This window comes from Chenopodium album, chromosome 16, assembly GCF_948465745.1.
Source record: "Chenopodium album chromosome 16, dcCheAlbu1.1, whole genome shotgun sequence".
Lineage (NCBI taxonomy): Eukaryota > Viridiplantae > Streptophyta > Magnoliopsida > Caryophyllales > Amaranthaceae > Chenopodium > Chenopodium album.
In genome coordinates this window covers 24,439,236-24,465,888 of record NC_137849.1, presented here as the reverse complement: position 1 = coordinate 24,465,888, position 26,653 = coordinate 24,439,236, and the positions used below count along the sequence as shown (strand labels likewise).

Genomic DNA, 26,653 nt, shown 5'->3' with positions numbered 1-26,653 from the left:
TATTGTAGTACCATGCGGCATTAGTCATTTCATGCCGCTTTCCTTGAACTTAATTTGCCGCCTATGCTAGCTTATACACGCTTGAACACAAGTTCTCGAAGGTTGGTCGGCTTTGAGATGTCAAGAAACTGAGCTTGAAGAATGATTTTGATCATTGATTACACAGGCGGTTATTTTGCATAATAATGATGAACAAAGTAGCCCCTGCTTACATAAGAGAACGCATCCAAGTTGGCTTTAGAGCTGTTTGAGTGCAGCCGGGCTTAATTGAGACAAGAAGCAACCCACAGCCGAGATGGATAGATGAGCAAAGCAGCCCCTAAATTCGGTAGGTGCGGCTGCTCTCTCAAGGTGAGCTTCTTTGCATCAGATTGGAGGTCGAGCGGCTCCAAGATTACCGACTGAGTAAGCTCAACCAATGAGATATGGAGTTGAAGTTCGCTGCTAGAACAATTAGAGATTGCTTGCTCACTACTTAGACGGCATGTCGGCATATGTATAACAACAGTCACTTGACCAAGCTTGCACATTAATAACCACAGCCGTATAGATAAGAGTAATATGTAATGTCAGCCGGTTCTTTCTCTTTTTATGATGAACAAAGCTGCCACGCAGCCGGACATAATTGATTGGTCAAGCTCAACGAGCCAATGCCATAGCCGGGCTAGGTTGATTACAATCTAATGGCACAGCCGCTTATATACATCCGGCCTTGGTTAATGAACAAAGCAGCCAATACATCCGGCCTTGGTTAATGAACAAAGCAGAACAACTTAATTGATGAGCAATAATGCCACTGCAGCCGGACATTAATGCCATTTAACGACAGTCGGCTTCAATGATGTCTGACTTTGTTTAGCTTGGTTGCCGCTTAATTGAGGAACCGCACTTAATTGTGGCAGCAGCCCCACTGCCGGCTTGGTTGCCGCTTGACCAAGCTCAAAATCGATCTCTCTTGTTAGCTTTGACAACATTGAGTACTTTCTGCATGCCATATGCTAACTTATTCGACTCGACATTAGAGTTGCTTGTATAAAGCTGGGCTTCAATACCTTCTGACCCTTGTATATATATACTAAAGTAATATTCTACTCACATGTATAATATATACTTAAGTAGTAGTGTCGCATGCTTTCTTTTCCACCAAAATGCATGTACATGCAAAATGTTAGTGCTGCATGCTTTCTTTCTTTCTTTTTTTTCTTTTTTTTTATCATAATAATGATTTGCAATTTTGCATGGTAGCCCAACTAGCTTCACGCACAAAAGCTGCCTAAGGGGTGATACAGCCGCACTTAATTGACGAGCAAGGATGCCCTTTCATCCGGCTTTAATTGGTGAACAAAATAACCCTTCAGCCGAGTTTATTTGACGATCATTTGAAATGAACCAAGCATCCCACAGCCGGGGATATTTGACGAGCAATTGAGCCTTGGCAAGTGGGATAAATTGGCGAGGAGAGCTGCACCTACAGTCGGCTTTTGTGACGAGCAAAGCTGTCACTACAGCCGGGGTAAATTGGTGGGACAAGCTGCTCACACACAGCCGGATTTGAGGTTGTTCAAAGCAACCCCCACAGCCGGGTTTAATTGAGGCACAAGGCACCCCTGCAGGCGGGCTTAAGTATGAACCAAGCAGCCCCGCAGCCGAGCAATGATGCTCCATGCCGCCTGCGTTGCAATTGTGTGGAGTTGACTATGGCTGTGCATTTAAGTACAAAATGATGGTAGCCGGCACAAGATCCGTCTTCATTATTGTTGCTTTCAACATCTTCATTTCCCGAGTGAGAGGAGCTTGGTATTCAACCGTTTGGGTGTATGTAAGCCAACATTTTTGAAACTTCATATTGACAGACGGCCATGGAAGACCAAGTAACTAAGCTCTAATAATCAAGTTGGTTCCGAGGTACATAGACGGCATGATAATGCCAAGCAGCCGCTAGCTCATCTTACACAAGGTAAGAAGGCTGAGGTTCCATGGTAATTTGACCAAGTTAGAGCCGCTAGAATATAGAGCTGGTGCTTGCCGCCTCTTATTCTTACATATGGTTGCAACCTCACTCACCATATTGCACAAAATATAGACGTCATTATTGCCATTTTGCGCCCTCAAATGCAGCTTCGCCGTCTCAAGGAAACTTCAAGCAATTGAGGTTCTTCAATGATGATACAACCGGTATTGAGAGCCGACTCACTACCTTTGCTCACCCTCAAATTTTTGAGTAAAAGTATGAACATTGACAGCCCCCACATCCGGCTTTATTGACGAGGTAAGCTGCCCATACAGCCGGCTTTGATTGAGGAACAAAGATGCCCCTCAGCCTGGCTTGGTTGAGGCAAGAAGCAAATCATCATCCGGGCTTAATAAGCCAATGTCATAGCCGGTTTTAATGCAGAACAAAGCAGCCGTTTGACAATCGTGTCACTGAGTCTGTAGCTTTGTTTGGCTTAGTTGCCGTTTGACTAAGCTCAGAATAATATATTTTTTTTTTAAAAAAAACGTTAAAAAACATCATAATAATGATGAATATAGTAGCATTGCAGCCATGGCAGCCGTTTAATTGAGGCACCGTTCATGGCTCTTACCGGCTAACACTATTGAAGCAAAGCTACCCCATGCCGCCTGAGTACACTAATGTAAAAGATGATGCTCAGCCGGCACAAAGTCCGTCTGCGTATGCTAACACAAGAACCGCTTGTGTATGCTAACACAAGAAAAGGCTAACCATGGCAGCCGGCTTTGAAGAGTGAACACAACAGATATGGCAGCCGCTTAATTGAAGAATATAGCAGCCACGCAGCCAGCTTAATTGAAGAACAAAGCCCTTACGGCTGTGCTTGGTAGGAGCGCAAAGTAGCCCCGCAATTGTATGATGACCTTATTGATTATGCTGACCGGCTGCCACCATTGATGGTAGTAACTGGCTGACATTATTGATGATAGTAACCGACTAATTTGTTTGGCAAAAAATTTGCCAAGCCGCTTGATGGTGCCGCCTGAGTCATTGCTAACATTGAGCTCACAAATTCCCTCAAATGGAGAAATGTCGCTTATGTAAATAAGGAGAAGCGTTTTAATGAAATAATGGAGTAGCTTGATATATAGTGCCGGCTGTCCTAATACAAACAAGGCAGCCGCTGAATTGAACAATGAAAAATGATGGAATCTCCTTAATTAATGAGCTAGTGAACTTTTGTGAATAAAATTAATGAACAGGCTAGCTGTCAAAAACTTGGAAGTATGAAAATGAATGTCACTTGCCGCATGCATGTACCCCACTAATAACAAGAGTTTACTCTTAAAAATTTATTGTATTTTATTATGTATAATACAATTAGTAACATTCATATACATATATATTTGTTAATATATATGATGCTGATAGTATCAAACTATCAACCATGAATAGCATGCGGCCATGATGTTGATAGTATCAAACTATCAATCATAAATAGCATGAGGCCCGGTTGGGTGACCTAAGCATGCGGCCGACTCAATAAATGAGTCGGATTAAAATATTGGAGTTGGCCAATTTAGTCGTCTCTCCCCTAATAAAATGTAGATTAAACGGCATTGCCCTTTAACCTTCAAATATGCACGACTTAGTCTAACAGGCCTTTTTGGCCGCCTGACTCTCGACATTCAGCCTCATGACGCCTGCTGTAATTGACATCTGGCCTCATGACGCCTGCTGCCTCCCAAAGGAGGCTCCTCTCTTGAGTCGGTGATCCACAACCGTTGTGCCATTACAGATGTGTCTCCCCACAGACGACGCCAAATGTTTTGGGGTTTTTTGTACGTACCCGAATGGAGAGCGTGTACGTCCCTCGGGAGACAGATCCGCAATGCAACACTCGAACGGCCCGGACACCTGCAAAACAACGGACCCCGGGGGGGCCGGAGGTCCGCCTCCGAGGATCAAGTCAGTGATCGAAATAATGTATTTTAGAGAGAGAAAGTAGAGAGAAGGGAGAGTAATTGTGGGGGGAATTGCCCTTGGAGAGAGAATTGGATCCCTTGAAACTGATGTAAAGATCAGTATTTATAGAGCATTGGGATATGTGCCTCTTAGGTTATTTAACCTAAGTAGATTGGCTTCCCATCATTTTACGATTTATAGGGTTGTGGGCTTCGAGCCCATTTTCACCCTTCTATCATTGAGTGACACGTGTCATGATCTAATTGGCTCATTGAGCGCTGAGCTTGCGGACAGGTGTCGCGGTGGCATTGGTCCACATATAGTGGGTATTTTTACCCCAAACAAAATGCATTCAACAATGCTATTTGAATCAAATGAAAATCAAACACATTCAAACAAAGATTTATGACTCAAATGAAAGTCAAATGCATTCAGCAAATCTATTTCAGTCAAATGAAAGTCAAACACATTCAAACAAAGCTTTTTGACTCAAATGAAAGTCAAATGCATCTAACATAGCTATTTGAATCAAATGAAAGTCAAACACATTAAAACAATGCTTTTTGACTCAAATGAAAGTCCAATGCATGCAACAAAGGTATTTGAATCAAATGAAAGTCAAACACATTCAAACAAAGATTTTTTACTCAAATGAAAGTCAAATGCATTCAGCAAATCTATTTCAGTCAAATGAAAGTCAAACACATTCAAACAAATCTTTTTGACTCAAATGAAAGTCAAATGTATTCAACAAAGCTTTTTGAATCATATGAAAGTCAAACGCATCAAAACAAAGATTTTTGACTCAAATGAAAGTCAAATTCATTCAACAAATCTATTTCAATCAAATGAAAGTCAAACAGATACAAACAAAGCTTTTTAAAGCAAATGAAAGTTAAATGCATTCAACAAAGCTATTTGAATCAAATGAAAGTCAAACACATTAAAACAATGCTTTTTGACTCAAATGAAAGTCAAATGCATTCAACAAAACTATTTGAATCAAATGAAAGTCAAACATAGTCAAACAAAGATTTTTGACTCAAATGAAAGTCAAATGCATTCAGCAAATCTATTTAAGTCAAATGAAAGTCAAACACATTCTAACAAAGCTTTTTGACTTAAATGAAAGTCAAATGCATTCAACAAATATTTTTGAATCAAATGAAAGTCAAACACATTCAAACAAAGATTTTTGACTTAAATGAAAGTCAAATGCATTCAACAAAGCTATTTGAATCAAATGAAAGTCAAACACATTCAAACAAAGCTTTATGAAGCAAATAAAAGTCAAATGCATTCAACAAAGCTGTTTGAATCAAATGAAAGTCAAACACATTCAAACAATGCTTTGTAAATGAAAGTCAAATGCATTCAACAAAGCTGTTTGAATCAAATGAAAGTCAAACACATTCTAACAAAGCTTTTTGACTTAAATGAAAGTCAAATGCATTCAAAAAATCTTTTTGAATCAAATGAAAGTCAAACACATTCAAACAAAGATTTTTGACTCAAATGAAAGTCAAATGCATTCAACAAAGCTCATTGAATCAAACGAAAGTGAAACACATTCAAACAAAGCTTTTTGAAGCAAATAAAAGTCAAATGCATTCAACAAAGCTGTTTGAATCAAATAAAAGTCAAACACACTCAAACAAAGCTATTTGAATCAAATGAAAGTCAAACACATTCAAACAATGCTTTTTGAAGTAAATGAAAGTCAAATGCATTCAACAAAGTTGTTTGAATCAAATGAAAGTCAAACACATTTGAACAAACCTTTTTGAAGCAAATGAAAGTCAAATGCATTCAACAAAGCAATTTCAATCAAATGAATGTCAAACACAGTAAAACAAAGATTTTAAAGCAAATGAAAGTCAAATGAATTCAACAAAGCTATTTGAATCAAATGAAAGTCAAACACATAAAAACAAAGATTTTTGACTCAAATGAAAGTCAAATGCATTCAACAAAGAAATTTCAATCAAATGAAAGTCAAACACATTAAAACAAAGCTTTTTGAAGCAAATGAAAGTCAAATGCATTCAACAAAGCTATTTGAATCAAATGAAAGTCAAACACATTAAAACAATGCTTTTTGACTTAAATGAAAGTCAAATGCATTCAACAAAGCTATTTGAATCAAATGAAAGTCAAACACATTCAAACAAAGATTTTTGACTCAAATGAAAGTGAAATACATTCAGCAAATCTATTTCAGTCAATTGAAAGTCAAATGCATTCAACAAATCTTTTTGAATCAAATGAAAGTCAAACACATTTAAACAAAGATTTTTGACTCAAATGAAAGTCAAATGCATTCAACAAAGCTCTTTGAATCAAATGAAAGTCAAACACATTCAAACAAAGCTTTTTGAAGCAAATAAAAGTCAAATGCATTCAAAAAAGCTGTTTGAATTAAATGAAAGTCAAACACACTCAAACAAAGCTAATTGAATCAAATGAAAGTCAAACACATTCAAACAATGCTTTTTGAAGTAAATGAAAGTCAAATGCATTCAACAAAGCTGTTTGAATCAAATGAAAGTCAAACACATTTGATCAAAGCTTTTTGAAGCAAATGAAAGTCAAATGCATTCAACAAAGCAATTTTAATCAAATGAAAGTCAAACACATTAAAACAAAGCTTTTTGAAGCAAATGAAAGTCAAATGAATTCAACAATGCTATTTGAATCAAATGAAAGTCAAACACATTAAAACAATGCTTTTTGATTCAAATGAAAGTCAAAAGCATTCAATAAAGCTATTTGAATCAAATGAAAGTCAAACACATTGAAACAAAGCGTTTTGAAGCAAATGAAAGTCAAATGCATTCAACAAAGCTATTTGAATCAAATGAAAATCAAACACATTCAAACAAAGATTTTTTACTCAAATGAAAGTGAAATGCATTCAGCAGATCTATTTCAGTCAAATGAAAGTAAAACACATTCAAACAAAGCTTTTTGACTCAAATGAAAGTTAAATGCATTCAACATAGCTATTTGAATCAAATGAAAGTCAAACACATTCAAACAAAGATTTTTGACTAAAATGAAAGTCAAATACATTCAACAAATCTATTTCAATTAAATGAAAATCAAACACATTCAAACAAAGCTTTTTGAAGCAAATGAAAGTTAAATGCATTCAACAAAGCTCTTTGAATCAAATGAAAGTCAAACACATTCAAACAAAGCTTTTTGAAGAAAATGAAAGTCAAATGGATTCAACAATGCTATTTGAATCAAATGACAGTCAAACACATTCAAACAAAGCTTTTTGAAGCAAATGAAAGTTAAATGCATTCAACAAAGCTATTTGAATGAAATGAAAGTCAAACACATTCAAACAAAGCTTTTTGAAGCAAATGAAAGTCAATTGCATTCAACAAAGCCAATTAAATCAAATGAAAGTCAAACACCTACAAACAAAGCTTTTTGATGCAAATAAAAGTCAAATGCATTCAACAAAGCCATTTGAATCAAATGAAAGTCAAACACATTCAAACAAAGTTTTTTGACATAAATGAAAGTTAAATGCATTCAACAAAGCTATTTGAATCAAATGAAAGTCAAACACATTCGAACAAAGCTTTTTGAACCAAATGAAAGTCAAATGCATTCAACAAAGCTGTTTGAATCAAATGAAAGTCAAACAAATTCAAACAAAGCTTTTTGAAGAAAATGAAAGTCAAATGCATTCAACAAAGCCATTTTAATCAAATGAATGTCAAACACCTTCAAACAAAGCTTTTTGACCCAAATGAAAATCAAATGAAGGTCAAACACATTCAAACAAAGATTTTTGACTCAAATTAAAGTCAAATGCATTCAACAAAGCTATTTGAAACAAATGAAAGTCAAACACATTCAAACAAAGCTTTTTGAAGAAAATGAAAGTCAAATGCATTCAAAAATGCTATTTGAATCAAATGACAGTCAAACACATTTAAACAAAGCTTTTTGAAGCAAATGAAAGTCAAATGAATTCAACAAAGCTATTTGAATCAAATGAAAGTCAAACACATTAAAATAAAGATTTTTGACTCAAATGAAAGTCAAATGCATTCAACAAAGAAATTTCAATCAAATGAAAGTCAAACACATTAAAACAAAGCTTTTTGAAGCAAATGAAAGTCAAATGCATTCAACAAAGCTATTAGAATCAAATAAAAGTCAAACACATTAAAACAATGCTTTTTGACTCAAATGAAAGTCAAATGCATTCAAGAAAGCCATTTGAATCAAATGAAAGTCAAACACATTCAAACAAAGATTTTTGACTCAAATGAAAGTGAAATGCATTCAGCAAATCTATTTCAGTCAAATGAAAGTCAAATGCATTCATAAAATCTTTTTGAATCAAATGATAGTCAAACACATTCAAACAAAGATTTTTGACTCAAATGAAAGTCAAATGCATTCAACAAAGCTCTTTGAATCAAATGAAAGTCAAACACACTCAAACAATGCTATTTAAATCAAATGAAAGTCAAACACATTCAAACAATGCTTTTTGAAGTAAATGAAAGTCAAATGCATTCAACAAAGTTGTTTGAATCAAATGAAAGTCAAACACATTTGAACAAAGCTTTTTGAAGCAAATGAAAGTCAAATGCATTCAACAAAGCAATTTCAATCAAATGAAAGTCAAACACATTAAAACAAAGCTTTTTGAAGCAAATGAAAGTCAAATGAATTCAACAAATCTATTTGAATCAAATGAAAGTCAAACATATTAAAACAATGCTTTTTGATTCAAATGAAAGTCAAATGGATTCAACAATGCTATTTGAATTAAATGACAGTCAAACACATTCAAACAAAGCTTTTTGAAGAAAATGAAAGTTAAATGCATTCAACAAAGCTATTTGAATGAAATGAAAGTCAAACACATTCAAACAAAGCTTTTTGAAGCAAATGAAAGTCAAATGCATTCAACAAAGCCAATTCAATCAAATGAAAGTCAAACACCTTTAAACAAAGCTTTTTGATGCAAATAAAAGTAAAATGCATTCAACAAAGCCATTTGAATCAAATGAAAGTCAAACACATTTAAACAAAGTTTTTTTACTCAAATGAAAGTCAAATGCATTCAACAAAGCTATTTGAATCAAATGAAAGTCAAACACATTCGAACAAAGCTTTTTGAACCAAATGAAATTCAAATGCATTCAAAAAAGCTGTTTGAATCAAATGAAAGTCAAACAAATTCAAACAAAGCTTTTTGAAGAAAATGAAAGTCAAATGCATTCAACAAAGCCATTTTAATCAAACGAATGTCAAACACCTTCAAACAAAGCTTTTTGACCCAAATGAAAGTCAAATGCATTCAACAAAGCTAGTTGAATTAAAAGAAAGTCAAACACATTCAAATAAAGCTTTTTGAAGCAAATGAAAGTCAAATGCATTCAACAAAGCCATTTCAATCAAATGAAAGTCAAACACATTCAAACAAAGCTTTTTGAAGCAAAAGAAAGTCAAATACATTCAACAAATCTTTTTGAATCAAATGAAAGTCAGACACATTTGAACAAAGCTTTTTGACTCAAATGAAAGTCAAATGCATTCAACAAAGCTATTTGAATCAAATGAAAGTCAAACACATTCAAACAAAGCTTTTTGAAACAAATGAAAGTGAAATGCATTCATTAAAGCTGTTTAAATCAATTGAAAGTTAGACACATTCGAACAAAGCTTTTTGAAGCAAATGAAAGTCAAATGCATTCAACAAAGCCATTTAAATCAACTGAAAGTCAAACACATTCAAACAAAGCTTTTTGAAGCATATGAAAGTCAAATGCATTCAACAAAGCTATTTGAATCAAATGAAAGTAAAACACATTCAAACAAAGCTTTTTGAATCAAATGAAAGTCAAATGCATTCAGCAAAGCTATTTGAATCAAATGAAAGTCAAACACATTCAAACAAATCTTTTTGAATCAAATAAAAGTCAAATGCATTCAACAAAGCTATTTGAATTAAATGAAAGTCAAACATATTCAAACAAAGCTTTTGGAAGCAAATGAAAGTCAAATGAATTCAACAAACCTATTCCTACCAAATGAAAGTTAAACACATTCAAACAAAGCTTTTTGAAGCAAATGAAAGTTAAATGCATTCAACAAAGCTATTTGAATCAATTGAAAGTCAAACACATTCAAACAAATCTTTTTGAAGCAAATGAAAGTCAAATGCATTCAACAAAGCTGTTTGAATCAAATGAAAGTCAAACACATGCAAACAAAGGTTTTTGACTCAAAAGAAAGTCAAATGCATTCATCAAATCTATTTCAATCAAATGAAAGTCAAACATAATCGAACAAAGCTTTTTGAAGCAAATGAATGTCAAATGCATTCAACAAAGCCATTTGAATCATAATGTAAGTCAAGCACATTTAAACAAAGTTTTTTGACTCAAATGAAAGTCAAATGCATTCGACAAAGCTATTTGAATCAAATGAAAATCAAACACATTCAAACAAAGCTTTTTGAAGCAAATGAAAGTCAAATGCATTCAACAAAGCTGTTTGAATCAAATGAAAGTCAAACACATTCAAACAAAGTTTTTTGAAGCAAATGAAAGTCAAATGCATTCAACAAAGCTGTTTGAATCAAATGAAAGTTAAACACATTCAAACAAAGTTTTTTGAAGCAAATGAACTTCAAATGCATTCAACAAAGCCATTTGAATCGAAATCTAAGTCAAGCACATGGAAACAAATCTTTTTGACTCAAATGAAAGGCAAATGCATTCAACAAAGCTATTTGAATCAAATAAAAGTCAAACATATTCATACAACGCTTTTTGAAGCAAATGAATGTCAAATGCCTTCAACAAAGCTATTTGAATTAAATGACAGTCAAACACATTCAAACAAAGCTTTTTGAAGCAAATGAAAGTCAAATGCATTTAACAAAGTTGTTTGAATCAAATGAAAGTCAAACATATTCAAACACCTCTTTTTGAATCAAATGAAAGTCAAATGCATTCAACAAAACTATTTGAATCAAATGACAGTCAAACACGTTCAAAGAAAGTTTTTGAAGCTAATGAAAGTCAAATGTATTTAACAAAGCTGTTTGAATAAAATGAAAGTCAACCACATTTGAACAAAGCTTTTTGAAGCAAATGAAATTTAAATGCATTCAACAAAGCTATTTGACTCAAATGAAAGTCAAACACATTCAAACAAAGCTTTTTGACTCAAATGAAAGTCAAATGCATTCAACAAAGCTATTTGAATCAAACGAAAGTAAAACACATTCAACAAAGTAAAGCTATTTGAATCAAATGTCAAACACATTCAAACAAAGCTTTTTGAAGCAAATGAATGTCAAATGCATTCAACAAAGCTATTTGAATCAAATGAAAGTCAAACACATTCAAACAAAGCTTTTTGAAGCAAATAAAAGTCAAATGCATTCAACAAAGCTGTTTGAATCAAATGAAAGTCAAACACATTCAAACAAAGCTTTTTGAAGCAAATAAAAGTCAAATGCATTCAACAAAGCTGTTTGAATCAAATGAAAGTCAAACACATTCAAACAAAGCTTTTTGAAGCATATGAAAGTCAAATGCATTCAACAAAGCTATTTGAATCAAATGAAAGTCAAACACATTCAAACAATGCTTTTTGACTCAAATGAAAGTCAAATGCATTCAACAAAGCTATTTGAATCAAATGAAAGTCAAACACATTCAAACAAATCTTTTTGAATCAAATAAAAGTCAAATGCATTCAACAAAGCTATTTGAATTAAATGAAAGTCAAACACATTCAAACAAAGCTTTTGGAAGCAAATGAATGTCAAATGTATTCAACAAACCTATTTCAACCAAATGAAAGTTAAACACATTCAAACAAAGCTTTTTGAAGCAAATGAAAGTTAAATGCATTCAACAAAGCTATTTGAATCAATTGAAAGTCAAACACATTCAAACAAATCTTTTTGAAGCAAATGAAAGTCAAATGCATTCAACAAAGCTGTTTGAATCAAATGAAAGTCAAACACATGCAAACAAAGGTTTTTGACTCAAAAGAAAGTCAAATGCATTCATCAAATCTATTTCAATCAAATGAAAGTCAAACATAATCGAACAAAGCTTTTTGAAGCAAATGAATGTCAAATGCATTCAACAAAGCCATTTGAATCATAATGTAAGTCAAGCACATTTAAACAAAGTTTTTTGACTCAAATGAAAGTCAAATGCATTCGACAAAGCTATTTGAATCAAATGAAAGTCAAACACATTCAAACAAAGCTTTTTGAAGCAAATGAAAGTCAAATGCATTCAACAAAGCTGTTTGAATCAAATGAAAGTCAAACACATTCAAACAAAGTTTTTTGAAGCAAATGAAAGTCAAATGCATTCAACAAAGCTGTTTGAATCAAATGAAAGTTAAACACATTCAAACAAAGTTTTTTGAAGCAAATGAACTTCAAATGCATTCAACAAAGCCATTTGAATCGAAATCTAAGTCAAGCACATTGAAACAAATCTTTTTGACTCAAATGAAAGTCAAATGCATTCAACAAAGCTATTTGAATCAAATAAAAGTCAAACATATTCATACAACGCTTTTTAAAGCAAATGAATGTCAAATGCCTTCAACAAAGCTATTTGAATTAAATGAAAGTCAAACACATTCAAACAAAGCTTTTTGAAGCAAATGAAAGTCAAATGCATTCAACAAAGTTGTTTGAATCAAATGAAAGTCAAACATATTCAAACACCTCTTTTTGAATCAAATGAAAGTCAAATGCATTCAACAAAACTATTTGAATCAAATGACAGTCAAACACGTTCAAAGAAAGTTTTTGAAGCTAATGAAAGTCAAATGTATTTAACAAAGCTGTTTGAATAAAATGAAAGTCAACCACATTGGAACAAAGCTTTTTGAAGCAAATGAAATTTAATGGCATTCAACAAAGCTATTTGACTCAAATGAAAGTCAAACACATTCAAACAAAGCTTTTTGACTCAAATGAAAGTCAAATGCATTCAACAAAGCTATTTGAATCAAACGAAAGTAAAACATATTCAAACACCTCTTTTTGAATCAAATGAAAGTCAAATGCATTCTACAAAGCTATTTGAATCAAATGTCAAACACATTCAAACAAAGCTTTTTGAAGCAAATGAAAGTCAAATGCATTCAACAAAGCTATTTGAATCAAATGAAAGTCAAACACATTCAAACAAAGCTTTTTGAAGCAAATAAAAGTCAAATGCATTCAACAAAGCTGTTTGAATCAAATGAAAGTCAAACACATTCAAACAAAGCTTTTTGAAGCAAATAAAAGTCAAATGCATTCAACAAAGCTGTTTGAATCAAATGAAAGTCAAACACATTCAAACAAAGCTTTTTGAAGCATATGATAGTCAAATGCATTTAACAAAGCTATTTGAATCAAATGAAAGTCAAACACATTCAAACAAAGCTTTTTGACTCAAATGAAAGTCAAATGCATTCAACAAAGCTATTTGAATCAAATGAAAGTCAAACACATTCAAACAAATCTTTTTGAATCAAATAAAAGTCAAATGCATTCAACAAAGCTATTTGAATTAAATGAAAGTCAAACACATTCAAACAAAGCTTTTGGAAGCAAATGAATGTCAAATGTATTCAACAAACCTATTTCAACCAAATGAAAGTTAAACACATTCAAACAAAGCTTTTTGAAGCAAATGAAAGTTAAATGCATTCAACAAAGCTATTTGAATCAATTGAAAGTCAAACACATTCAAACAAATCTTTTTGAAGCAAATGAAATTCAAATGCATTCAGCAAAGCTGTTTGAATCAAATGAAAGTCAAACACATGCAAACAAAGGTTTTTGACTCAAAAGAAAGTCAAATGCATTTATCAAATCTATTTCAATCAAATGAAAGTCAAACATAATCGAACAAAGCTTTTTGAAGCAAATGAATGTCAAATGCATTCAACAAAGCCATTTGAATCATAATGTAAGTCAAGCACATTTAAACAAAGTTTTTTGACTCAAATGAAAGTCAAATGCATTCGACAAAGCTATTTGAATCAAATGAAAGTCAAACACATTCAAACAAAGCTTTTTGAAGCAAATGAAAGTCAAATGCATTCAACAAAGCTGTTTGAATCAAATGAAAGTCAAACACATTCAAACAAAGTTTTTTGAAGCAAATGAAAGTCAAATGCATTCAACAAAGCTGTTTGAATCAAATGAAAGTTAAACACATTCAAACAAAGTTTTTTGAAGCAAATGAACTTCAAATGCATTCAACAAAGCCATTTGAATCGAAATCTAAGTCAAGCACATTGAAACAAATCTTTTTGACTCAAATGAAAGTCAAATGCATTCAACAAAGCTATTTGAATCAAATAAAAGTCAAACATATTCATACAACGCTTTTTGAAGCAAATGAATGTCAAATGCCTTCAACAAAGCTATTTGAATTAAATGAAAGTCAAACACATTCAAACAAAGCTTTTTGAAGCAAATGAAAGTCAAATGCATTCAACAAAGTTGTTTGAATCAAATGAAAGTCAAACATATTCAAACATCTCTTTTTGAATCAAATGAAAGTCAAATGCATTCATCAAAACTATTTGAATCAAATGACAGTCAAACACGTTCAAACAAAGTTTTTGAAGCTAATGAAAGTCAAATGTATTTAACAAAGTTGTTTGAATAAAATGAAAGTCAACCACATTTGAACAAAGCTTTTTGAAGCAAATGAAATTTAAATGCATTCAACAAAGCTATTTGACTCAAATGAAAGTCAAACACATTCAAACAAAGCTTTTTGACTCAAATGAAAGTCAAATGCATTCAACAAAGCTATTTGAATCAAACGAAATTAAACATAGTCAAACACCTCTTTTTGAATCAAATGAAAGTCAAATGCATTCTACAAAGCTATTTGAATCAAATGTCAAACACATTCAAACAAAGCTTTTTGAAGCAAATGAAAGTCAAATGCATTCAACAAAGCTATTTGAATCAAATGAAAGTCAAACACATTCAAACAAAGCTTTTTGAAGCAAATAAAAGTCAAATGCATTCAACAAAGCTGTTTGAATCAAATGAAAGTCAAACACATTCAAACAAAGCTTTTTGAAGCAAATAAAAGTCAAATGCATTCAACAAAGCTGTTTGAATCAAATGAAAGTCAAACACATTCAAACAAAGCTTTTTGAAGCATATGAAAGTCAAATGCATTCAACAAAGCTATTTGAATCAAATGAAAGTCAAACACATTCAAACAAAGCTTTTTGACTCAAATGAAAGTCAAATGCATTCAACAAAGCTATTTGAATCAAATGAAAGTCAAACACATTCAAACAAATCTTTTTGAATCAAATAAAAGTCAAATGCATTCAACAAAGCTATTTGAATTAAATGAAAGTCAAACACATTCAAAAAAAGCTTTTGGAAGCAAATGAATGTCAAATGTATTCAACAAACCTATTTCAACCAAATGAAAGTTAAACACATTCAAACAAAGCTTTTTGAAGCAAATGAAAGTTAAACGCATTCAACAAAGCTATTTGAATCAATTGAAAGTCAAACACATTCAAACAAATCTTTTTGAAGCAAATGAAAGTCAAATGCATTCAATAAAGCTGTTTGAATCAAATGAAAGTCAAACACATGCAAACAAAGGTTTTTGACTCAAAAGAAAGTCAAATGCATTCATCAAATCTATTTCAATCAAATGAAAGTCAAACATAATCGAACAAAGCTTTTTGAAGCAAATGAATGTCAAATGCATTCAACAAAGCCATTTGAATTATAATGTAAGTCAAGCACATTTAAACAAAGTTTTTTGACTCAAATGAAAGTCAAATGCATTCGACAAAGCTATTTAAATCAAATGAAAGTCAAACACATTCAAACAAAGCTTTTTGAAGCAAATGAAAGTCAAATGCATTCAACAAAGCTGTTTGAATCAAATGAAAGTCAAACACATTCAAACAAAGTTTTTTGAAGCAAATGAAAGTCAAATGCATTCAACAAAGCTGTTTGAATCAAATGAAAGTTAAACACATTCAAACAAAGTTTTTTGAAGCAAATGAACTTCAAATGCATTCAACAAAGCCATTTGAATCGAAATCTAAGTCAAGCACATTGAAACAAATCTTTTTGACTCAAATGAAAGTCAAATGCATTCAACAAAGCTATTTGAATCAAATAAAAGTCAAACATATTCATACAACGCTTTTTGAAGCAAATGAATGTCAAATGCCTTCAACAAAGCTATTTGAATTAAATGAAAGTCAAACACATTCAAACAAAGCTTTTTGAAGCAAATGAAAGTCAAATGCATTCAACAAAGTTGTTTGAATCAAATGAAAGTCAAACATATTCAAACACCTCTTTTTGAATCAAATGAAAGTCAAATGCATTCAACAAAACTATTTGAATCAAATGACAGTCAAACATGTTCAAACAAAGTTTTTGAAGCTAATGAAAGTCAAATGTATTTAACAAAGCTGTTTGAATAAAATGAAAGTCAACCACATTTGAACAAAGCTTTTTGAAGCAAATGAAATTTAAATGCATTCAACAAAGCTATTTGACTCAAATGAAAGTCAAACACATTCAAACAAAGCTTTTTGACTCAAATGAAGGTCAAATGCATTCAACAAAGCTATTTGAATCAAACGAAAGTAAAACATATTCAAACACCTCTTTTTGAATCAAATGAAAGTCAAATGCATTCTACAAAGCTATTTGAATCAAATGAAAGTCAAACACATTCAAACAAAGCTTTTTGAAGCAAATGAAAGTCAAATGCATTCAACAAAGCTATTTGAATCAAATGAAAGTCAAACACATTCAAACAAAGCTTTTTGAAGCAAATAAAAGTCAAATGCATTCAACAAAGCTGTTTGGATCAAATGAAAGTCAAACACATTCAAACAAAGCTTTTTGAAGCAAATGAAAGTCAAATGCATTCAACAAAGCTGTTTGAATCAAATGAAAGTCAAACACATTCAAACAAAGTTTTTTGAAGCAAATGAAAGTCAAATGCATTCAACAAAGCCATTTGAATCAAAATGTAAGTCAAGCACATTGAAACAAAGCTTTTTAACTCAAATGAAAGTCAAATGCATTCAACAAACCTATTTGAATCAAACACATTTAAACAACGCTTTTTTTAGCAAATGAATCTCAAATGCCTTCAACAAAGCTATTTGAATTCAATGAAAGTCAAACACATTCAAACAAAGCTTTTTAAAGCAAATGAAAGTCAAATGCATTCAACAAAGTTGTTTGAATCAAGTGAAAGTCAAACATATTCAAACACTTCTTTTTGAATCAAATGAAAGTCAAATGCATTCAACAAAATTATTTGAATCAAATGAAAGTCAAACACATTCAAACAAAGCTTTTTGAAGCTAATGAAAGTCAAATGTATTTAAGAAAGCAGTTTGAATAAAATGAAAGTCAACCACATTCGAACAAAACTTTTTGAAACAAATGAAATTCAAATGCCTTCAATAAAGCTATTTGACTCAAATGAAAGTCAAACACATTCAAACAAAGCTTTTTGACTCAAATGAAAGTCAAATGCATTCAACAAAGCTATTTGAATCGAATGAAAGTCAAACATATTCAAACACCTCTTTTTGAATCAAATGAAAGTCAAATGCATTCAACAAAGCTGTTTGAATCAAATAAAAGTCTAACACAATCAAACAAAGGTTTTTGACTCAAAGGAAAGTCAAATGCATTCAACAAATCTATTTCAATCAAATGAAAGTCAATCACATTCGAACAAAACTTTTTGAAGGAAATGAATGTCAAATACATTCAACAAAGCCATTTGAATAAAAATGTAAGTCAAGCACATTTAATCAAAGCTTTTTGACTCAAATGAAAGTCAAATGCATTCGACAAAGCTATTTGAATCAAATGAAAGTTAAACATATTCAAACACCTCTTTTGAATCAAATGAAAGTCAAATGCATTCTACAAAGCTATTTGAATCAAATGAAAGTCAAACACATTTAAACAAAGCTTTTTGAAGCAAATGAAAGTCAAATGCATTCAACAGAGCCATTTGAATTAAATGAAAGTCAAACACATTCAAACAATGCTTTTTGAAGCAAATGAAAGTCAAATGCATTCAACAAAGCTGTTTGAATCAAATGAAAGTCAAACACATAAAACAATGCTTTTTGAAGCAAATGAAAATGAAATGCATTCAACAAAGCTGTTTGAATCAAATGAAAGTCAACCACATTCAAACAAAGCTTTTTGAAGCAAATAAAAGTCAAATGCATTCAACAAAGCTATTTGAATTAAATAATAGTTAAACACATTCAAACAAAGCTTTTTGAAGCAAATGAAAGTCAAATGCATTCAACAAAGCTATTTGAATCAAAAGAAAGTTAAACACATTCAAACAAAGCTTTTTGAAGCAAATGAAAGTCAAATGCATTCAACAAAGCTGTTTGAATCAAATGAAAGTCAAACACATTCAAACAAAGCTTTTTGAAGCAAATGAAAGTCAAATGCATTCAACAAAGCTGTTTGAATCAAATGAAAGTCAAACACATTCAAACAAAGTTTTTAAAGCAAATGAAAGTCAAATTCATTCAACAAAGCCATTTGAATCAAAATGTAAGTCAAGCACATTGAAACAATGCTTTTTAACTCAAATGAAAGTCAAATGCATTCAACAAACCTATTTGAATCAAATGAAAGTCAAACACATTCAAACAACGCTTTTTGAAGCAAATGAATGTCAAATGCCTTCAACAAAGCTATTTGAATTAAATGAAAGTCAAACACATTCAAACAAAGCTTTTTGAAGCAAATGAAAGTCAAATGCATTCAACAAAGTTGTTTGAATCAAATGAAAGTCAAACATATTCAAACACCTCTTTTTGAATCAAATGAAAGTCAAATGCATTCAACAAAACTATTTGAATCAAATGAAAGTCAAACATATTCATACAACGCTTTTTGAAGCAATTGAATGTCAAATGCCTTCAACAAAGCTATTTGAATTAAATGAAAGTCAAACACATTCAAACAAAGCTTTTTGAAGCAAATGAAAGTCAAATGCATTCAACAAAGCTTTTTGAAGCTAATGAAAGTTAAATGTATTTAACAAAGCTGTTTGAATAAAATGAAAGTCAATCACATTCGAACAAAACTTTTTGAAGCAAATGAAATTCAAATGCATTCAACAAAGCTATTTGACTCAAATGAAAGTCAAACACATTCAAACAAAGCTTTTTGACACAAATGAAAGTCAAATGCATTCAACAAAGCTATTTGAATCAAATGAAAGTCAAACATATTCAAACACCTCTTTTTGAATCAAATGAAAGTCAAATGCATTCTACAAAGCTATTTGAATCAAATGAAAGTCAAACACATTCTAACAAAGCTTTTTGAAGCAAATGAAAGTCAAATGCATTCAACAAAGCTGTTTAAATCAAATCAAAGTCTAACACATTCAAACAAAGGTTTTTGACTCAAAAGAAAGTCAAATGCATTCAACAAATCTATTTCAATCAAATGAAAGTCAAACACATTCGAACAAAGCTTTTTGAAGCAAATGAATGTCAAACACATTCAACAAAGCCATTTGAATAAAAATGTAAGTCAAGCACATTTAAACAAAGCTTTTTGACTCAAATGAAAGTCAAATGCATTCGACAAAGCTATTTGAATCAAAGAAAAGTCAAACATATTCAAACACCTCTTTTGAATCAAATGAAAGTCAAATGCATTCTACAAAGCTATTTGAATCAAATGAAAGTCAAACACATTTAAACAAAGCTTTTTGAAGCAAATGAAAGTCAAATGCATTCAACAAAGCCATTTGAATTAAATGAAAGTCAAACACGTTCAAACAATGCTTTTTGAAGCAAATGAAAGTGAAATGCATTCAACAAAGCTGTTTGAATCAAATGAAAGTCAAACACATAAAACAAAGCTTTTTGAAGCAAATGAAAATCAAATGCATTCAACAAAGCTGTTTGAATCAAATGAAAGTCAACCACATTCGAACAAAGCTTTTTGAAGCAAATAAAAGTCAAATGCATTCAACAAAGCTATTTGAATTAAATAATAGTCAAACATATTCAAACAAAGCTTTTTGAAGCAAATGAAAGTCAAATGCATTCAACAAAGCTATTTGAATCAAATGAATGTCAAACACATTCAAACAAAGCTTTTTGAAGCAAATGAAAGTCAAATGCATTCAACAAAGCTGTTTGAATCAAATTAAAGTCAAACTCATACAAACAAAGCTTTTTGAAGCAAATGAAAGCAAATGCATTCAACAAAGCAATTTGAATCAAATGAAAGTCAAACACATTCAAACAATGCATTTTGAAGTAAATGAAAGTCAAATGCATTCAATAAAGCTGTTTGAATCAAATGAAAGTCAAACACATTCGAACAAAGCTTTTTGAAGCAAATGAAAGTCAAACGCATTCAACAAAGCAATTTCAATCAAATGAAAGTCAAACGCATTCAACTCTATTTCGTCATCAATTACATGTACAAATCCCCTGCTTAGGCCAAATTCTACATGGAAGCAGGGGAATTTCTTGGGTATTGAACCACGAAGCCCTTTCTGACTTGTATCAATCAATTTCTTTGCATTGTGCTGACTCCATTCATCTTCAGCCTCATCAATGGCCTGCAAAATTAAATCATTCCCTCATTAATAAAATAAATACACGGATAATAAAATAAATACGTAGTACATCAATTTCTTGCACTTTTCACTCACAAATTAATCTTAATATACAATGTTGCTGAACAAGCAGGGACTAGATTGAGATATTCACCCATCTTTAGCAAATGGCAAGGTACAATTTTGGCTGCTAAGTATGTTGGCCTGCCAAGTCAAGACAAGGTGGCAGAGTAGTTCCTTGTCTCTCGTAGAGCAGTTGAGCTCTGGGCCAATACCAAAAGCACATACTTTAGTGTTAGGATCCTAACCATTTCTTTTCCTCCGAATGATGATGCATTGATGCCTAAACTAGTTAGAATCAAATCCGCAAAAAAATACCCTATCCCCCCCTCCCTCATGCATATTTGACAGTCAAAACAGAAAAATAAAGAGCAACTTGTTTTCATTTTATGATACTGAAAGGAGTTTTGGGCAGCTTTGTCAAAATTGGGTAACCATATGAGATTATTGACGTACTTCTTTTAGGAAAGCTTAGAACCAATTTGAAGGAAATTACAAATAAATGAGATGAAGATAAAAATGGATAAACAAGCACTAGGGACCAAAGAATCAGTGTAAGGTAGTAAAACTATCTCAGAACTATTAAAGACCATTATCCTTAAAACACTTAACAGCACCACATCAGCTTGGCAAATGAACACACCCCACCATCAAAAATAAATTAACACACCCCATTATCTGGCAGGCACCAATTCAGAGGGGCATACGATTGAGGGACACTTCTAAGATTAACATGTAAAGTATATTGAGCAGAAAACTGACCTTTTTAAAATAAAGAGGAGCCTCTTTTGCAATGTCTTTTGGCAAAGGAATGCACTCAATTAAGCAATGGCGGCGCTGCTGCGCCAACCAAAGCACTGTTTCTAAAAAGATCATTTCTTTGTCTTGCTTAGCAGCCATCATAATGAGGCACTTCTTGAAGTTACGGATTTCTTCCCAAACATCATCATCTACCATTCTCGTGGCCAATTCATGCTGTTTAGATGAACACAAAGATACTTAGAATTACAAAGACCAAACAACAAAAACAGATCTATGATTTAAAGTTTAAAACACCACATCCAATAAATATATTTTGAAGTCATTAGCTATAACCTATAATCATGCATATAAATATGTATAAAGCCGTTACCAATGGCAATAATCTATGAAGTGCTAGAACAGAAAAGGCTGGATCCAATTTTAAGCAATTATATTTGTTGATAATTTAAATGTCAGGAAGCTAAAAATGTCAACTCATCTACACGAAAAACAATTGTACCTATAATGTTGATATGCAACAATGGCCAGGGGAAACAGGCTGGAATTGTGGTAGCATAAGGTAAGTAAAATTAGCGATAGCCACAACAAGATGTTTAGGTCTCTTTGGGTTCTCAAAACAGAATTGGCATCGCTCCTGTTGAGTAACAATGCGCTTCGCCACATTTTGCTTAGAATGTGATCTGTTGTCATTGTCTGCACCTTTCCTCTTGCTCTTCTTAGCTGGTGCTCCATCAAAGTCATATTCGTCATCAGCCTGAGTTGACAAACTATATTTCTGATTTTTCATAATCGTTTGAGCCAAATGCCTATCACCATCATCTTCTCTCCCCTTCTGTTGCAGCTGTTTCTCTTGCACAACATATCTAATAATATAATAAATGTACTAGTTACAATGAATCACTTCAAGATGATGCCACAATTCCAGACAATGTACACAAGGTTTCATGGCAACTTTGCACTTCAAGTAAGAACAAGAGAAATGATGTAATGTATACCTGCTCGATCTGACATCATTTCTTAGTTTCACTAATCTCTCCCCTGCATCGTGATCCACTTTATTGTTTTCAGCTTCTTTCTGGAAAAAATAAAGACAAACAGCTCCAGTTAAAGCAAAGCCATTGATGCCAAACTCTATAGCTTACAGAGAGAATTATGGGGAAGGGGGAGGAGTATTTTTAGGAAAGGGGACTAGGAGGGAAGGGGAAAGATATATAAAAAGGCAAAGACACCCTTTTTAAGGGACTAGGAGTATTTAACACCCTATTCTTCACTTTGAACTGCTCCAACAACAAATAGATATCTTGCCTAATGTTCTTTCCAATAAATATTATACTTACAAATCCAAGCCAATTAAAGTAAATTCATTATTCTGCATGAAAAAGAAGTACATGCGATTTTAAAGCTTCTAGGGCATTTGCCACCTTTAAATCAGATCTCCTAAGATCCTCCCAAATTTTGCTCCAGACAAATGTGTTTATATCAAAGAAAAATATATGGGCCAAATAAGAGCAGGATACTCGTCGACCTCATTATAGCGTCATTCTGAGATTCAGTCTATCCAAATGCCATATTATATTATATTCTACATCAGATAAAAAAATGTAAGAGAATCTCACCAGAAGTTTCTCAGCTTCCTCATGTTTTCCTTTCAGCCTTAGCTGCATTAGCTTTAGTAGCGAGTTGATTAGCACTCAGAGGTTGCTTATCTTCACCAGATCTCTTTATTACCGAATCAGAATTTGCCTCTCGAATAGTATCAGATTTTGAGCTCAAGGCATCTTGAGAGTCACCTTTGGCTTTTTTGTGCTGGTTCATGAATTCACTCATAAAATTCCCATCATTAGAAAAGCTATTTAGGCTAGAAAGTGCATTTGAGACCACAGCAGCATCCTCACTTCTCATTTTTTGACCTTTTTTTCTACCCCAGGATAATGAATCATGATTTTTAGGTGCTTTCATCTCAGGATGATGGGCAGACATATTCCTCATATTTTCATGCCCGATATCCTGTATGAAAATTTTTTAAGAAAAAAAAAGGATGTTAAATTATGTGATTTTTCAAATATGGGATATTAAACTGGACACAACTCTATTAAGTCAGAAGCCCAAAATGCCCAAGGTACATCTATTACATAATGAATAAAACTAAAAGAATTGTTCATCTCGTTATTACTGTATACATTCTTGAGAATATCCGTTGCAATCCAACAGTGACATGATAGATAATGTTACTGGTATACTTCCTCAACATTAAAATAGTTGCAACTGTTTGACTTTTGCAGCGTATTGAAGAAAAAAAAATTATTAGAAAAAATAAACACAGAGTCTAATCCAACAACATTTTTCATGATCTCATATGTTATTTACTTCCGTTGTTTTATTAGTTGTTTCACATAGAACTTTAACCACTAATATCTTTAATTACTTTTTTTATAAATTTTAACATTTTAATAATTAGAAAATAAGACGTACAAATTAGACAAATCCATTTACATATTACACTATAAAATTGTTTTATAAGTTAACAAAAAAAATATAGTCAAAGTACAACATATGAATAGTGTACAAAGTCAAATGGAACAACTATAAAATAATGGAGGGAGTATAATTAGTATAAAAAAAATTGAATCATAATATATGAATTGTGCAAAAGTCAACTTTTTACAAGCATTTGTAGTATATTACAATATTGGCAACGCCAACTTAAGCAAGACCATTCGAAGTGAACTGACAGCATCAAACACAGTGCAGTGGTATGGCTAACAGGATATATAAATAAACTCATATAAATCAATAACTCATAACAGACTAGGTAATTGAGCTAGTCAGTGACATGTGTAAATTAATAACTCACCTTTTCAATACCCCTTTTAGCTTCCCCACCTGCTCCCATCCTTCGAGATTTTATAGCATGCAAATGAGCACGAGGAGCAGCAGCACTATGAGATGCCACAGACACTGCAAGATCACCAAGAGATCCCCACCTTTCTTGAACAACCTGAAAAAAAGTAATTGCCATCGTTAATATAAGGGGAAAATTTGCTAACAATTAGCATGACCTTAAAAGTTTGTGGACGTGCAACATACCTCTTTAACATTTCGCCCTTCACGTGCTGCTTGCTCCTGAGCACGCTTTAATGCCTTCATTCTCCAGCTTGCTCCACCATCCCCCACTACAGAAGATGACAAAAATTGGTCACTGCTGGACTTTGTTTGATCTTCATCTTCAGGATAGCCACTTCCATTGTCCCTCAGATAAGGATTCAGTTCTCTGGGATTTTTTTTTGGCATCTGATGAAAAAGCAGATAAGTTAATTCTCCTATGTTATATTAGTTCTCCAGAAATATACTTAATTAATTGAATTCTCCAAAAATATGCTTTAATGATTGAGTTCTCCAAAAATATAAACTATGACAAATTCAAAGGTAAAGTTAAAGGTAACATGCAGCTAAGAAGTAAGTTCAAAAATAATATGCCACAACAATGTCATGTCCACTCCAACAGCCGGAACTCCCTTGCCTACGAACATTGCAGCTTTATAATCTTAAGCCATTTGTCCATTACACTCTTAAAGTCTTTTTAAATAAATTATGTCAATGGTTTAGATTCATACTATAACTTGCACAGTACGGTGGGTAACTGGGTATACACTATCCTAATCTACTCTGCAGCAATCTTGATGCTTTCATGCAACTAATCTTGACATTGCGTGCAATTATTCTAAATCAACCTCAAATATTTGTAGCCTGTAGGACAATATGATTTTGTGAAACCTTTTTGATGTACCTTCATTGTCTTAAATATTTATATTACTGCTCAAACAAGGTTTTTGTAATTGATAAACGTGTGCATGGAGTTGCTAGCAAGTTTTTATCATACTGTTTGTAATAGGTAATCTGACCTAAATTCCCACACATAATAAGTCACCTCGTCAATGAGAAATATTAATTAATAATAGCTGCTTGAAACCAAGACCATTGAAATTATGCAGACCATCTAATAACTTAACGAAGCCAGTTTCAGTGTTGATCTTTGACTTCACCAATGACATTAATCATGAATCATGATAAATGTCGAAGGTTTGGTTAAGCATACCTCTTCACTTCCGGACTCTAGTGGCTTCTCCTCATGCGCTGGCTGAGCACTATTTCCTGCTCTTTCAGCTGGTCTACACATCCAGTCTAACCCCATCTCTTTTCTCACAATATCAATGTTACTTGTAGAGTTAGAACCTCCAGCCTCATCTATGTTCAATTTAACAAAAAAGCTGTTAATTAACCTCTTTTCAATATTCAGGGATGAAAACCACAACTCTACATCAATAAGCAATCTAAAATAGCATAAAGATTTACCAGACACATCCGAGTCTTCATATTTTCGATCTTTCTCTTTACCCTTACTCCTCTGCTTCCTCCTTCCTCTACTATCATCCTCATCACTCTCAGAATCTGAATACTCATCAGAAGAGTACCACTTCTTTTTCCTAGACCTTTTCCTAATTTTCTCATGTCCATCATCATCTGAGCTACTATATTCAGAACCCTTTTTCTTCCTCCTACTCTTTTCTTTCTTGCTACTCGATTTTCGACTGTCTTTCTTAGATTCACTCGATTCTTCGAATTTCCCCTGAGACAAAAGGGTATGCGTTTCGCCAACATAAAAATCAATCACAATTACTCTCAAAACTCACAAGTCACAATAAGGAAGGAATTAACAGAGAAAAACAAGTATTTTACCCTATCAACCTAATCTCGTGATATAAGCTTAACTCCTGACAGCATGTTGCAACTCAACCTGAAAATACAAAAAAGTCGCTTCAATCAACAAACATATCCACAACAATTTCCATGATTTTATGGAATAAGCTAGGGCATATAACTACAAGATAAATGCATTAACAATCAATGCAATATCATCAAATTAAGAAATTAAAAATCACAAAACGACTCACCAATTTTCCATGACCTAGGGCATAGAATTTAATTTCTAAACCCTAAATTCAATGATTTTACCGAACGACTCACTAATTTTAAATGTGATTCATCAAATTGAAATCTTAAAAATAGTTTTCGACAACAATTCACAATTGATCGAATCATCTCAAACAAACACAAAATACCGATATAAATCGTGGATTATATAGGCCAAAAAAATTTAAAATTTACCTGGAAAAAGCAGTAGAAAGCTGATAGCAAGCGAAGAACAAAATCGGAGAGAAAATGACGAATCAAGATAAAAGATGCAGTTTAT

General features: G+C 32.4%; 1 pseudogene; it reads right to left on the bottom strand.

Moving 5' to 3' along the window:
• Nucleotides 1-263: 263 nt before the first annotated feature.
• On the bottom strand, nucleotides 264-26,184 carry LOC145584001 (uncharacterized; annotated as a pseudogene).
• Between the last annotated feature and the right edge of the window lie 469 nt (nucleotides 26,185-26,653).